General features: G+C 39.8%; 1 protein-coding gene across 1 annotated transcript in view; it reads left to right on the plus strand.

Moving 5' to 3' along the window:
• Positions 1-15,068, plus strand: part of DNAJC1 (DnaJ heat shock protein family (Hsp40) member C1) — a 252,179-nt gene that overhangs the window by 90,694 nt on the left and 146,417 nt on the right. The window lies entirely within an intron of this gene.

Here is a 15,068-nt window from a genome sequence, read left to right on the forward strand (position 1 = left end):
ACACCTTAGAATTCCAAGACACTGGAAAAATAGGGGGGAAATGCTATCTATAGAACAGACACAAAAACAATAAAAATTTAATCTGCTGTTATCACTTAAGGCATATTCAGTAAAAAAGAACAGGGCTCAATAGCTTGTCACACATTATTTTAATAGCACTTAAATATATAGTATAAGAAAAATGTTTACATGAGCATCTAATTATGCAAAAATGTAGTTTTCCATTTTATTTGCAACTTTAAGTGGAGTGAAGATATTCTATCTTTAGTGAAGATAATCAAAGTTTCTGTGCTTGTCTTGATCAATCATAGAATGTGGGTACATGTTATATTTATATGCCAATTTTTTATTTTTTGTTAGCATACCAAAGCATATTTTGTTAAATTATTGCTTTGCTAAGTATAATTATTGCATCTGGTTAGAAAATTCCCAAAGCATAAATATAATATTTGAAAGTATGTATAATAATTTTGGTGTACAAAGTTTGAGGGTGTAATTTTTAAAAGGAAATTTTTCATTTCAGAAAATAAATATTTAGATAAACCTAGAGAGCTAGATAATTTTTATCCAGATTTACCCACATTATTTTTCATATATCAGAACTGCTTTTCCTAATTGTTGAAGGCAATGAATGACTCCAACTGCTGCATTTTATTCTCCTTTATCCTCTCATAACAAAAATTTTGTATTTGAAGGGAAATGAAGTAAAGATCACTAATATGTTTGTTCCTAGCCTTTGAGAAATTATTTACCAGTTTTCTATCAAAATAGTTTACCTTAATACTTATTGCTTATTGGAACATATATTTTGGTTACAGTTAATAGAGGAAATTGAAGTATTTTGGTAAATGTAAAAGCTTTTGTTTTTGAGTTGTTTAGCATATTATGTTGTTTATTTTAAGAAAATTCACAATCCTTGTATGGCATATATATAAGACTTAATAAGAGGGAAGGTATATTTGTCATGCTGGGTTGTTTTTTTTTTTTATGAGAAGATGTGACAGAAAAATATTTTAAGACATATTTTCTTATGTTGGAGGTTTTTTTGAGTGATTATTTTTTGCCAGCTTTAGAATCTGTTCAATAGGCAAACCAAAGTGTTGATGAATTTAAAAGTATAGTCAAGTGACATTATAAATAGAATATCACATAAAATGTCTATCTGAAACACTTCTTTGTAATTCTAATTTAAGTCATTTGAAACAAAGTTTATTTGATAAAATTAACGTATTTCTTGGTTAACACTTAGGGTCATTTGCAAAAATAGAACCAATATGTTAAGATGACTTAGATTTACAAGTTGTTATTTTAAATTACCTGTCTGTGGTATCTAGATCTGACAGAAGTGTTTTGCCTCATCATAAATTTGTAGGAAACTTACAAGAAATAAGGAATTTTACAAAAATGCTTTAGTTTCTTTAGAAACTCTGTTTTCTTAAACTGTTAGATTTGACTTTTACAGTTTTCACTTGGTAATACCTGTTGCCTTTCAGTTTTGAGATACAAAGCGATTGGTTTTCAAAACCTTTGTACCTAATTTTTACAATTTTGGTCTAATTATTTCTTCCTCGTAAATGCATTCCAAGAAGAAAAGATGAGACAATTTTTCTTTGTGTAAGCAAATACTAGATATTTTATTTCTGCTTTGAGAGTATAAGATTAGTTTTTCTCATGTTCACTAGCAATGTAATATCTGATACAAATTATAATCGTGAAAATATTTTAGATACAGAAACATAGATTATGTTTTCATAAGCATCAGCAAAGCAATACTGAATAGTTGCTGTTAAGATTAGATTTTTTGTCTGGTGTTTTTTTTTCCCCAGTCTGCTGTGACCTTTGTATTAATTTCTCATGCATAAAATTATGCAATGTGAATACATGTGCCTTATCTACACCATTGAAGTTTTTATGTGACACTTCTATGAGATCTTCTTAAATAAGTTATTTATGAAATTTAAAAGAAACCCTCTTTACCTGAAGCAGTTTGGGTTGCTAAATGGTACATTGTCAAAAAGAAAGCCCTGCTAGAGCCCTAAGTATAAAAAAATGATACACACAACTTTAAACATTGTAAGCTTGTACTTTAAATTTATTAATCACTCCTGTGATATAGGGCCATTATTTTATTTTTAAATAAGAGTCCTCTTTCTTGCATAAGTCATACCTATAATCTTGGCTTCTTTAAGGACAAATTTTCACTTAATACCTTTAAAAAAGAATTAAAGTAGACACTTGTGAGCAATGTACCGTAATTGTATAATCCTTAGAGATTTTTATGACTTCCCCCAGTCATTCCTAATTGACTTACATATAGTTAACAGCATTTTTAGCAACTCTTTTTTAATGTTTTTATTGATTTTTAGGGAGAGATAGAAACATCAATGAGAGAGAAACATAGATTGGCTGCTTCCTGCATGCCCCTCACTGGGGATTGAGCCTGCAACCCCGGCATGTGCCCTGATGGGGATTCAAACCAGCGACCTCTTGGTTCATGGGTTGATACTCAACCACTTAGCCACACTGGCCTGGTTTTAGAAAACTTTTCTGTGAAATTAAACTTTTCATACACACTTAATTTTAATTACACAAAATGTCTACGTAAGTAAAAACAGGTAAACTAATTTGTCAGTTTTTTAACATATGCATTCGGAAAACCTACTTTATTATATAACGGACTTTCAGCTTTAATGGACACCCCCTTGCTCGAATTAGTCCATTATATCAAGGACTTACTGTGTTATTGCTGAAAGAGACCTAAGGAAGATATTATACAATTTCTTTAGAGAAAAGAAAAGGTATCACACAGCCAGTTACTGTCATCTAAGACTACATCTTAGGTCTTCAGCCATTTAGGAATTTATGCTCTGATAGCTAAATGTGATTATGACAAATCTGTAAAGGACAATTAGACATAATGAAGTTTATTGGTAAGACAGCAAATTTTTTTCCATCATACACATCTGTCAAAGACATGTATATATTGTTGGGAGTAGAAGAGTTAGAGTGCATAGTGGGTATAATTTTATTCAAAGTGGTTCTGTGATCATTCTGGGTAGAGGTAAAAGTATACCTTTGATAGTCCCTGCTTTTTGAGAAAGTTATTACCTCCAGCACTGGGTTTTGTTCCTTTCCTTTGCTCTGAAAAAGATATTGGAAAAATAATAAGAATTGGTAGATTAGAAGAATGAGGCCAAAGAAATAAAAACTATTATATATGATACATGTAAAATATTTGATAATGTTAAATTAATAGCAAACATTTCCCAGATTGGAACATCCAAGGAAAAGATGTATAAATGATATTATATAGCAAAATATGTGCCCCATATCATTCACATACCCACATATGTAGAAAAGTCAAATGAGAAACCAAAGAAAAAGAATGGGGAAAGTGTTTATAAATTGATGAATAGATGGAAAGTTAGTGTGTGCACATGGAGATGAGAGGGCATTACAGAGGAGTAAACAGCATGAATTCATGCAGAGTAGCGGGGAAACTTGAAGAACTGTGTTTAGGTAGCTAAGAAAGCCAGTGGAATGATCAACAGAAAACAAGAAACACGAATTAGAATATAACAAGGAACTTGGACTGTGTAAAGAAAGGCCTTGTATGCTTTGGGGCTATAATTTAATTTCAACATTAAAAGGATATCCCTGTGCCCAGACTCGTTTGACTTAGCAGATAGAGTGTCGGCCTGCGGACTGAAGGGTCCCTGGTTCGATTCTGGTCAGGAGCACATGCCTGGGTTGTAGGCTCGATCCCCAGTGGGAGGCAGCCCATCGGTGACTCTCTCTCATCATTGATGTTTCTATCTCTCCCTCTCCTTTCCTCTCTGAAATCAATAAAAATATATTAAAAAAAAAAAAAAGGATGGCCCTAGTGGCATTTCCATATTTTACCACTCTGTTTCTGTTTTCATTTGAAGAGAGTACACGTTCTCTTGGAATCTGACTAAACCAGTCTTTGTATTGGCTGTATTCAACCTATAACCAAAGAAATTTTTCTAACTTCTGAACTGTCTTTCTTGGGGATTTCAAAATTGACTATATATGTTCTGAAACACTCATAGCCATGAAAGTAGCAAACAGTGATGAAATATAACCAATGCTATGTGCCTATATTCAGTTTAAATCAAAACTTAGTTTATTTTTTTTCATTGCCTATTTGAGTTGGAGCCGCATATATTTGAGCCCATAATAATTTAGATTGTTAATACCATCAATTTCTCTTACAAGTACCAAATATCCCAAGTAATTACCAATCTAAATCATAGTTTATTCGTAGTTCTCTCCATTTTCTGAGATGAAACATGTCTTAAATAGTCAGAATTTATTTGCATGGTAGTTTGCTTCTCTGGGAATTCACCATTCAACTTTCTCTCTGTCTGCTCTGTTACATTTCTCAGATTATAAAATATAAAATTTATAAAATATAAAACTCTTTTAGGTGTGTATTACCTAAACTTGTAAATTTTTCCATTGTTAAGTCCCAGTCCCATCTTTTTTCACTACCAAGCTAATCTTACACAAACATATTAACTAAAAATTATTGCAGGAAATTTCCAGCATGCGAGCCCCACCCCCAGCAGGATGTGTAGGTTACCTAGGAGCTGTGTCTGAGAAAATAGAGGAATCTTCTCTGTAGTGCCATGGCTTCTACATTAAAAAGTAAAGGTTGCCTAAGAGTAAAGGGAATAAATACTGTATTTAAGAGGCATCCTCCCTCCCCTGAAGCTTCTGCCATGGAAACACGTGGAGAAGCCTGGAGGTCACCCTGTGTACAGTGAGGGCCTTTCCTTTCTAGTCCCTTTGCTTCTGCTTGCTGGGACTCAGTCAGAAACCAAATAAACAAAACATTCACAGCTAATTAGCAGGGGAAAGGGTTTCCAAGTGGCCTGGAGGCATTGGTAGCAAGCTGAGTTGCCTGTCCTTCCACGCAGAATTAAACACATATTTTCCAAGGGATGAGGATGCTTACCTTTAGTACTCTAAGAACTTCTTTAAAACTGCAGAGAAGTTTCCTCAATTTCTCAGACATTTGTTTATTTTCTCCTTAGTTTTCTTTGTCCCAGAAGATGTATCTGTAAACATATTGCTATGGGAGATGCCTGAGATTTTGCAGCCTATGGTTTCTTCTAGGATTTTTATGGTTTCACAACTTACATTTAAGTCTTTTATCCATTCTGAGTTTATTCTTGTGTATGGAGTAAGTTGGTGGTCTATTTCCATTGGTTTGCACCTATCTGTCCAATTTTCCCAGCACCATTTATTGAAGAGACTGTCCTGACTCTCTTGTATATTCTTGACTCCTTGTCAAATATTAATTGAGCATAATGGTTTGGAACAATTTCTGGGTTTCTGTTCTGTTTCATTGATCTATATGCCTGTTCTTGTGCCAGTACTAGGCTGTTTTGATTACAGTGGCTTTGTAGTATAACTTGATATCTAGTATTGTGATCCCTCCAACTTTGTTCTTCTTTCTCAAGATTACTGCCCCTTTTTGGGGTCTTTTTTGGTTCCATATAAAATTTTGGAGTTTTTTTTCTATATCTGTGAAATATGTTGTTGGTATTTTAATAGGGATTGCATTGAATCTGTAGATTAACATTTTAATGATGTTAATTCTATCAATCCATGAACATGGTATATTCTTCCACTTGTATATCTTCCTCTATCTCTTTTTTCAATGTTCTGCAGTTTTCTGAGTGCAAATCTTTTACCTCCTTGGTTAAGTTTATTCCTAAGTATCCTAATTTTTTTGTTGCCATGGTAAATGGGATTGTTTGTTTAGTTTCTCTTTCTGAGAACTCATTATCAGTGTATAAAAATGCCATCCATTACTGGGTGTTAATTTTGTATCTTGCTACATTGCTAAAATCATTTATTAAATCTAAGTTTGTTGGTGAAGTCTTAAGGGTTTTCTATGTACAATATCATGTCTTCTGTGAATAATGATAGTTTTATTATTTCCAGTTTGGATGCCTTTTATGTTTTCTTCTTGTCTGATCAATGTGGCTAGGACAGCCGTGGGCAAACTATGGCCTGCGGGCTGGATCCGGCCCGTTCGGCTGTTCTATCCGGCCCGTGGAGCCGAAAGAGCGGAGGGTTCTCTTGCTCTCCCCTCCGCTCCTTTACTTTGAATTTATATTAGTTCACACAAACACTCCATCCATGCTTTTGTTCCGGCCCTCTGGTCCAGTTTAAGAACCCATTGTGGCCCTCGAGTCAAAAAGTTTGCCCACCCCAGGGCTAGGACTTGCAGTACTATCTATACATATAATCTATACATATAAAGAGGTAATATGCTAATTGTCCATGATGGTGTCCCAGTAACGACCAATTTGCATATTGATAGACCAGCAGGAGGCTGTGCACGCAGGAGGGGGCAGACAGCCAGAGCCAAGTTCCCTGGGGTCTGAGGAGAGTGCCTGACAGGAGCCCGGACTGCATGGAAGGAAGAGGAAGCGGCCATGGGGAGCTCTTCCATTCCCCCTGCATGGACACCCTACCCCAGCCCCCGCACCCACAGGGGGACAGGGAGGCTGACCAGACAGGGAGAAGACCCAGCCTCAGTAGTAACTGCAGCCTGCACCTCCGACTCCTGATCTTTTCCCCTGCCATCCCCACCAGGGACGCCCACAACAATAGCACACCGGCGACCACTCGTCAGCACCCCCAAGGCAACCTAGTGCCCATGGCCTGCTGCTGCCAGGCCCCCTTCACTGGGGCCGGGCATGCCTCTCCTCACTACAACTCTAGATCTGGGTGGAGGCAGGCCTGAGCGGCCCCCCTCAGGGTCAGACCCTTCCCCCCCCCCACCCCCCCGCCACAGCAGCAGCAGCAGCGGACAGCAGCAGCAGCTGCGCCGTCTCCACAGCGGAAGCGCACTGAACCTTGCTGGGAGCACAGCTAAACCCACCCTCCTAGCCCGCCTGGCTCCGCCCTGGCCCGGCCCCCACCCCACTCCAGGAGATTGGAGCCCCACCCTTAGCAGGTACAGCTGCTAAACAGCTACGTACAATTTAAAGAATGACGCCAAGCGGGATCGTTTGACAGTTACTCCCCCTTCAGCCTCACCGCCCCCAATGCCCTGCCCCCCTCCAGTGCCTCCAGGAACGACCACCACGACAGGGCTGCTGGCCAGAGCCCACCCCTCCGAGGCCTGCGGAACCCTCTGCAAAGCTTCCATAGCTACAGTCCCAGGAAACAATCATGCCCTCCTCCCCTAATCAGCACCTGCTACCTGTGAGGGTACCCATGGGCTTAAAAATAACAATCCTTTCCCGTTTAGACATAACTTACTTGATGAAACATTTCTAGGTTTATTAGCTCAGAACCTCCTCATGACAACCCAGTGAGGTAGGCGGAGAAGAGATTACAATTCCCATGGTATATGCGTATGTATTCAGAAATGAAGCTCAGAGAGGAAAAGTGTCAAGCCCAGTGGTTCCCAAGGTGCAGCACACGCCCCACAGGGAGGGCAATTTGATTTTAAGTGGGGGCAATTCGAGAATGAGTTAACAGTGAATTTTTTGCATTTCTTAGGGTTCTAGGGAGCCTCATCTATAGAGTATCCTATATAATAAAAGGCTAATATGCAAATGACCAAATGGTAGAATGACCAGTCACTATGATGTGTGCTGAACACCAGGGGGGCAAACACTCAACGCAGGAGCTGCCCCCTGGTGGTCAGTGTGCTCCCACAGGGGAGCACTGCTCAGCCAGAAGCTAGGCTCACAGCTGGTAAGCAAAGCGGCAGTGGCGGGAGCCTCTCATGCCTCCATTGCAATGCTAAGGATGTCTGACTGACAGCTTAGGCCCACTAAGCCGTCAGTCAGACATTCCCCCAGGGCTCCCGGACTGCAAGAGGGTGCAGGCCAGGCTGAGGAACATCCCCAAGTGCACGAATTTCGTGCAACGGGCCTCTAGAGTTAAATAAGAGTGGTAAAAGTGGACATCCCTGTCTTGTTCCTGTTCTTAGGGGAAATGGTTTTAGTTTTTGCCCATTGAGTAGGATGTTGGCTGTAGGTTTGTCATATATGGCCTTTATTATGTTGAGATATGATCCCTCCATTCCCACTTTGCTGAGAGTTTTCATCAAAAATGGGTGTTGGATTTTGTCAAGTATTTTTTGTGCGTCTATCGATTTGATCATGTGATTTTTGTCTTTCATTTATATGATGTATCATGTTTATTGATTTGAGAAAATTGTACCAGCCTTGTATACCTGGAATACATGTCACTGATAATGGTGTATGATTTTTTTTAATATGTTGCTGGATGTGATTTGCTAATCTTTTGTTGAGGATTTTAGCATCTACGTTCATCAAGAATACTAGCCTGTAATTTTCTTTGTAGTGTCTGTATCTGGTTTTGGAATTAGCATAATGCTGGCCTCATAAAAAGAGCTTTTGAAGTGTTCCTTCCTCTTAGATTTTTGGGAATAGTTTGAGAAAGATAGATGTTAGTTGTTCTTTGAAGGTTTGGTAAAACTCCTCTGTGATGCCGTCCAGACCAGGGCTTTTGTTTGGTGGGAGTTTTTTGATTACTGCTTCTATTTCATGATTTGTTATTGGCCTCTTTAGGTTTTCTGATTCATCCTGGTTCAGTTTTGGAAGATTGTATTTTTTTAGGAATTTGTCTGTTTCATTCACCCAGATTGTCCAGTATGTTGGCATATAGTTGTTCATAGTATTCTCTTACAATGCTTTGTATTTCTGTGGTGACAGTTTTCACTTCACCACTTTCATTCATGATTTTATTTGGGACCTCTCTCTTTGTTTCTTGGTGAGTCTGGCTAACAGTTCATCAATCTTACTTATTTTCAAAGAACCAGCTCTTGGTTTCATTGAGTTTTCTGTTTTTGTTTTTGTTTTTTTTTTTAGCTTCTATGTAATTTATTTCTGCCCCAATCTTTACTACTTGCTTTCTTCTACTTACTTGCACTTGTTGTTCTCTTTCTAATTCTTTAAGTTGTAGTGTTAGGTAACTTATTACCAGTTTTTCTAGTTTGTTTGTTTTTTAGGTAGGCCTGTAGTGCTATGAACTTTCCTCTCAGGACTGCTTTCACCGTGTCCCAGAGATTTTGGGTTGTTGTGTGTTCATTGCATTTGTTTCCAGAAAGTTTTTTATTTCTTTCTGGATCTCATTGGTAACCCATTAATTGTTTAATATCACACTATTTAGCCTACCTGAGTTTAAATGTTTTTGAATGTTTTTACTGTAGTTGATTTCTGATTTCATTCCACTGTGACCTGGGAAGATACTGGATATAATTTGTCTTCTTTAAGTTGTAGAGACATGTTTTTCATTCTTACATGTGTCTATCTTTGAGAATGGCCCATGTGCACTGAGAAGAATGTATATTCTGCAGCTTTGGGGTGAAATGTGCTATAAATGTCAATTAAAACCATCTGATCAGTGTGTCATTTAGAGTCTCTGTTTCCTTATTAATTTTTTTATCTAGAAGATGCATCCAATGATGTCAGTGGGGTGTTAAAGTCCCCTACTATGACTATATTGCTGATGATCTCTCCCTTAAAGTCCTCTAAAAGTTTTTTTTATATATTTAGTTGCTTCTGTATTGGGTGCATATATATTTACCAGGGTTATATCCTATTGTTGGATCGATCCCTTTAGCATTATACAGTGACTTTTATTATCTCTTGTTATATCCTTCATTTTTTTAAAAAATATATATTTTATTGATTTTTATAGACAGGAAGGCAGAGGAATAGAAAGTTAGAAACATCGATGAGAGAGAAACATCGATCAGCTGCCTCCTGCACACCCCCTACTAGGGATGTGCCCGCAACCAAGGTACATGCCCTTGACTGGAATCGAACCTGGGACCCTGCAGTCCGCAGGCCGACGCTCTATCCACTGAGCCAAACCAGCTAGAGCTATATCCTTCATTTTGAAGTCTATTTTGTCAGATGAGTATTGCTACTCTAGCTTTTTTTTTTCCATTTGCATGAAAACTTTTTTCCATCCCTTCATTCTTTTGTTCTGAGGTGAGTCTCTTGTAGACAACATATAATTGGGTCATGTTTTCATATCCGTTCAGCTACCCTATGTCTTTTGACTGGAGCATTTAATCCATTTACATTTAAAGTTATTGATAAGTACCTATTTATTGCCATTTTCATTCTTTATGCATATGTTTCTCTCTCTCTCTCTCTCTCTCTCTATACACACACACACACACACACACACACACACACACACACTAGAGGCACGGTGCACGAAATTCGTGCACAAGTGGGGTCCCTAGGTCTGGCCGGCAGTCAGGGCTGATCAGGTTCCCTGCCTCCTCCTTCCCTCACTGCCCGCGCACTGCCACTGCACAGTTCCCCGTCTCCCCACCTCCCCCCTCCTTCCCTCTCCACCTGCGCACTGCCACCACACGGTTCCCCACCTTCCTGCTTCTCCCTTTCCTCACTGCCCGCGTCCGCCACCACCCACCCCCAGTTCCCCATCCCAGCTCGGGGCCCGGCTCCAGTCGGGCAATCGGGACCTGCCGGCCAGGGGGAGGTACCAGGAGGTTGGCTGGCAGCGGGGAGGGGACAACTGCCACCGTGGCGGGTGGGAAGTGGGCCAATCGGGGCCTACCAGATGGGGAGGGATGGAGGGAGGGACCCAGGAGGTTAGCTACTGGCCCCAAGGAGGGAGCCATCCCTTGGCGCCCCTGGAAAAGGGGCCGCATCTGCCACCACCCAACCCCGGTTCCCCGTTTCAGCCCAGGGACTTGCCTGCTTGGGGGAGGGACAGGGAGGTTGGCTGGCAGGCCCCTTCAGCGATCAGGGCCTGCAGGCTGGGGGCAGCTCCTGCATTGAGCATTCGTCCCCTGGTGGTCAGTGTACATCATAGCAACCAGTTGTTCCATTGTAACAGTTGCTTAGGCTTTTATATATATAGACTTCTTTTCATTACAGCAGTCCCTTTAGCATTTCTTGTAGTGCTGGTTTGGTGGTGATAAACTCCTTAGGCCTCCGTTTGTCTGGGAAGCTCTTTATTTCACCATCTATTTTGAATGATATCCTTCCTGGATATAGTAATCTTGGTTCAGATCCTAGCTTTTCATTACCTTGAATACATCATGCTATTCCCTTCTGGCTTGTAGAGTTTCTGATGAGAAACCAGCTGACAGCATTATGGGAGCTCCTTTGTAGGTAATAAGTTGCTTTTCTTTTGCTGTCTTTAAGATTCTCTCTTTGTCTTTAATTTTTGGCATTTTGATTATGATGTGTCTGGGCATGGGCCTGTTTGGGTTCTTCTTGCTTGGGACTGTCTGTACCTCCTGAACTTGTGCGACTTTGGTTAGGGAAATGTTCTATCGTTATTCAAATACGTTCTCTAACCCTTGCTCATTTTCTTCCCCTTCTGGTACTCCTATTATGTGTATATTGTTATGTTTCATAGTGTCCCATAGCTCCCATAAGCTGTCCTCTTATTTTAATTGTTTTTTTTCCTTTTGCTTCTCTGGTTGAGTGATTTTTTCCCCCTGCCCTGTCTTCTAATTCACTGATCCAATCCTCAGCTTCCCCTAATGAGCTGATAAGTTCTTTACAAATTTTGGATATTAACCCCTTATCAGATATATCATTGGCAAATATATTCTTCTATTGAGTGGGCTGTCTTTTCATTTTGTTGATGTTTTCCTTTGCTGTGCAAAAACTTTTGTTTGATATATTCCCACTTGTTTTTCTTTTGTTTCTCTTGTACAGGTTGATATATCAGAAAAAATACTGCTATGAGAAATGTATGAGATTTTACTGTCTATGTTTTCCTCTATGATTTTTATGCTTTCGAGTCTAACATTTAAGTCTTTAATCCATATTTTGCATCTTAATAAAACACACATTTATTATGGCACATTTTTCTTTAATCCATTTTTATTTTATTCTTGTGTATGGTGTAAGAAAGGGTCTAGTTTCATTTTTCTTTTGCATGTATCTGTCCAATTTTCTCAACACCATTTGTTGAATAGACCAGCGTTTCCAATCTTTCGGACCTCATGGACCACCAGTGGTTCGCGGACCACCAATTGGCGACCGCTGCTCCAAAAGTTTCCTTAAACCAGCAATTGCCAACATTTCAGACCTCACGACCACCTGTGGTCTGCGGACCACCAGTTGGTGACCGCTGGAATAGACTATCTTTACCCGATGGTATGTTTTTGCCTCCTCTGTAGAATATGAATTGCCCACAACGTTGTAGGCTTATTTTGGGGCTCTCTATTCTGTTCCATTGATGTACGTCTGTTTTTATTCCAGTAGCATGCTGTTTTAATTACTATAACCTTGTAGTGTAGTTTGATATCAGGTTGTATGATTCCTCCAACTTTGTTCTTCTTAAGATTGCTGTGGCTATTTGGGGTGTTCTATGGTACCATACAAAATTTTGGAATATTTGTGCTAGTTCTTTGTAATAAGCCATTGCTCTCTTGATAGGATTTGCTAAATCTATTGATTGCTTTGGGGAGTATGGATATTTTCTTTCCTTTTATAATATATTTTTATTGATTTCAGAGAGGAAAGGAGAGGGAGAGAGATATATAATCATCAGTGATGAGAGAGTATCGAACCTGCAACCCAACATGTTCTCTATCCCTGACTGGGAATTGAACTGTGACTTCATCATTCCTGTGTTGATGCTCAACCACTAAGCCACACTGGCCAGGCTAGTATGGACATTTTCATTATGTTAATTTTTCCTATCCATGAACACAGAATATGGTTCCACTTATTTGAATATTCTTTAATTTCTTTCTTCATCACCTCATAAATATCTGAGTACAGGTCTTTTACCTATTTGGTTAAATTTATTCCTAGTAAGTTCTTTAATTTTATTTTGAGAGTATGTTTATTAAAGCTAGGCAAAGGGAAACAAGGAAGGGCTTAGGATAGAAGAAGCAACAGGAAAGTGGTGCTGCTTTGGCTCCATAGAAACTTTATGGAAAAGAAATGAGCCAAGGCGGGGCTGCTATCAGCCTACTGGACAGTCAGAGAAAAGGAGGCCTAGAGGACAGGTTCAAGTGTTAGACATGCTGCTGTTGCTGCCCATTGCTCCCCTGTTTGCAAGTCTTGTGGGGTCTCTTAAATTTTAGGAGCTGCACGCCTGTGGGGGAAAGAAGAGGAGGAAAGGAAGGGCGTAGGCATGCTCATGGAAGGGGGAGTGTACCTGTATATTTTTTTGTGCAATTGTAAATGGGATTGTTTTCTTAGTTTCTCTTTCTCATAGTTAATTATCCTATCTAATAAAAGAGTAATATGCAAATTGACCATCACTCCAACACACAAGATGGCTGCCCCCATGTGGTCAAAGATGGCTGCCCCCATGTGGACACAAGATGGCCACTACAAGATGGCCAGCAGGGGAGGGCAGTTGGGAGGGATCAGGCCAGCAGGGGAGGGCAGTTAGGGGTGAACAGGCCATCAGAGGAGGGAAGTTGGGGGCGACCAGGCCTGCAGGGAAGGGCACTTGGGGGGGACCAGGCCTGCAGGGGAGAGCAGTTGGGTGGGACCAGGCCTGCAGGGGAGGGCAGTTAGGGGTGACCAGGCCTGCAGGGGAGGGCAGTTAGGGGCAAACAGGCTGGCAGGGGAGCAGTTAGGCATCAATCAGGCTGGCAGTGGAGTGGTTAGGGGGTGATCAGGCTGGCAGGCAGAAGCAGTCAGGGGCAATCAGGAAGGCAGGCAGGTGAGCAGTTGGGAGCCAGCAGTCCTGGATTGTGAGAGGGATGTCCGACTGCCCATTTAGGCCCGATCCTACCGGGATCGGGCCTAAATGGGCAGTGGGACATCCCTCGAGGGGTCCCAGATTGGAGAGGGTGCAGGCTGCGCTGAGGGACACCCCCCACCCCCGTGCATGAATTTCGTGCACCGGGCCTCTAGTTGGTGTATAAAAATGCTACTGATTTCTGAATATTTGTTTTGTATCCTGCTACTTTATTGAATTCATTTATCAGTTCTAGTACTTTTTTGGTGGAATTTTTAGGGTTCTCTATATACAGTACCATGTCATCTGCAAATAATGGAAATTTTACTAGTACTTCTTCTATTCTAATGTGGATGCCTTTTATTTCTTCTTCTTGTCTGGTTGTTGTGGCTAGGACTTTCAGTAAGTACTATGTTGAATAAGAGTGGTGAAACAGACATCCCTATCTTGTTCTCCATCTTAAAGGAAATACTTGTAATTTTTGCCCATTGAGTATGATGTTGGCTGTGAGTTTGTGATATATGGCTCTTATTACATTGAAGTATGTTCCCTCTATTCCCTCTTAGCTGAGAGTTTTTATCATAAATGGGTACCAGATTTTATCCGATACTTTTTCTACATCTAATGATATGATTATGTGGTTTCTATTCGTTTTATTTATGTGATGTGTGATGGTGATTAAATTGCAGATATTGTACCAACCTCATATCCCCATAATAAATCCCACTTGATCATGGTGTATGACCTTTTTAATGTATTGTTGGATCTGGTTTGCTAATATATTGTTAAAGATATTAGCATCTATGTTCATCAGAGATATTGGCCTATACTTTTCTTTCTTTGTAGTGTCTTTATCTGGTTTGAAATTAGGATAATGCTAGCCTTGTAAAATGAGCTTGGGAGTCCTTCTTCTCTTTAATTTTTTTGGAATAGTTTGAGAAAGATAGATGTTAGTTCCTTTTTGCATATTTGGTAAAATTCACCTATGAAGCCATCTAGTCTAGGACTTTTGTTTGTTGGGAGTTTTGTTTTGTTTTGTTTTTGTGCTTCAATTTCACTAATTTTAGTTTATCTGTCCAGATTCTGATTCTTCCTGATTCAGTTTTAGAAGATTGTATATTGCTCCCAGATTGTTCAATTTCTTGGCATATAATTGTTCAGAATATTTTCTTAAAATCCTTTGAATTTCTTTGGTGTCAGTTGTTACTTCTCTTCTTTAATTTCTGACTTTATTTATTAGGGATCTTTTGTGAGAATGAGGCACCAGTCATGTTTACAGGAAAATGGGACAAATGACTCCCTGCCCATACCACTACACCGTGGCCCAGGCAGCTGATTCCTCAGATGTG

Source organism: Plecotus auritus (genome assembly GCF_963455305.1).
Source record: "Plecotus auritus genome assembly, chromosome: 1".
In the NCBI taxonomy this organism is placed as follows: domain Eukaryota; kingdom Metazoa; phylum Chordata; class Mammalia; order Chiroptera; family Vespertilionidae; genus Plecotus; species Plecotus auritus.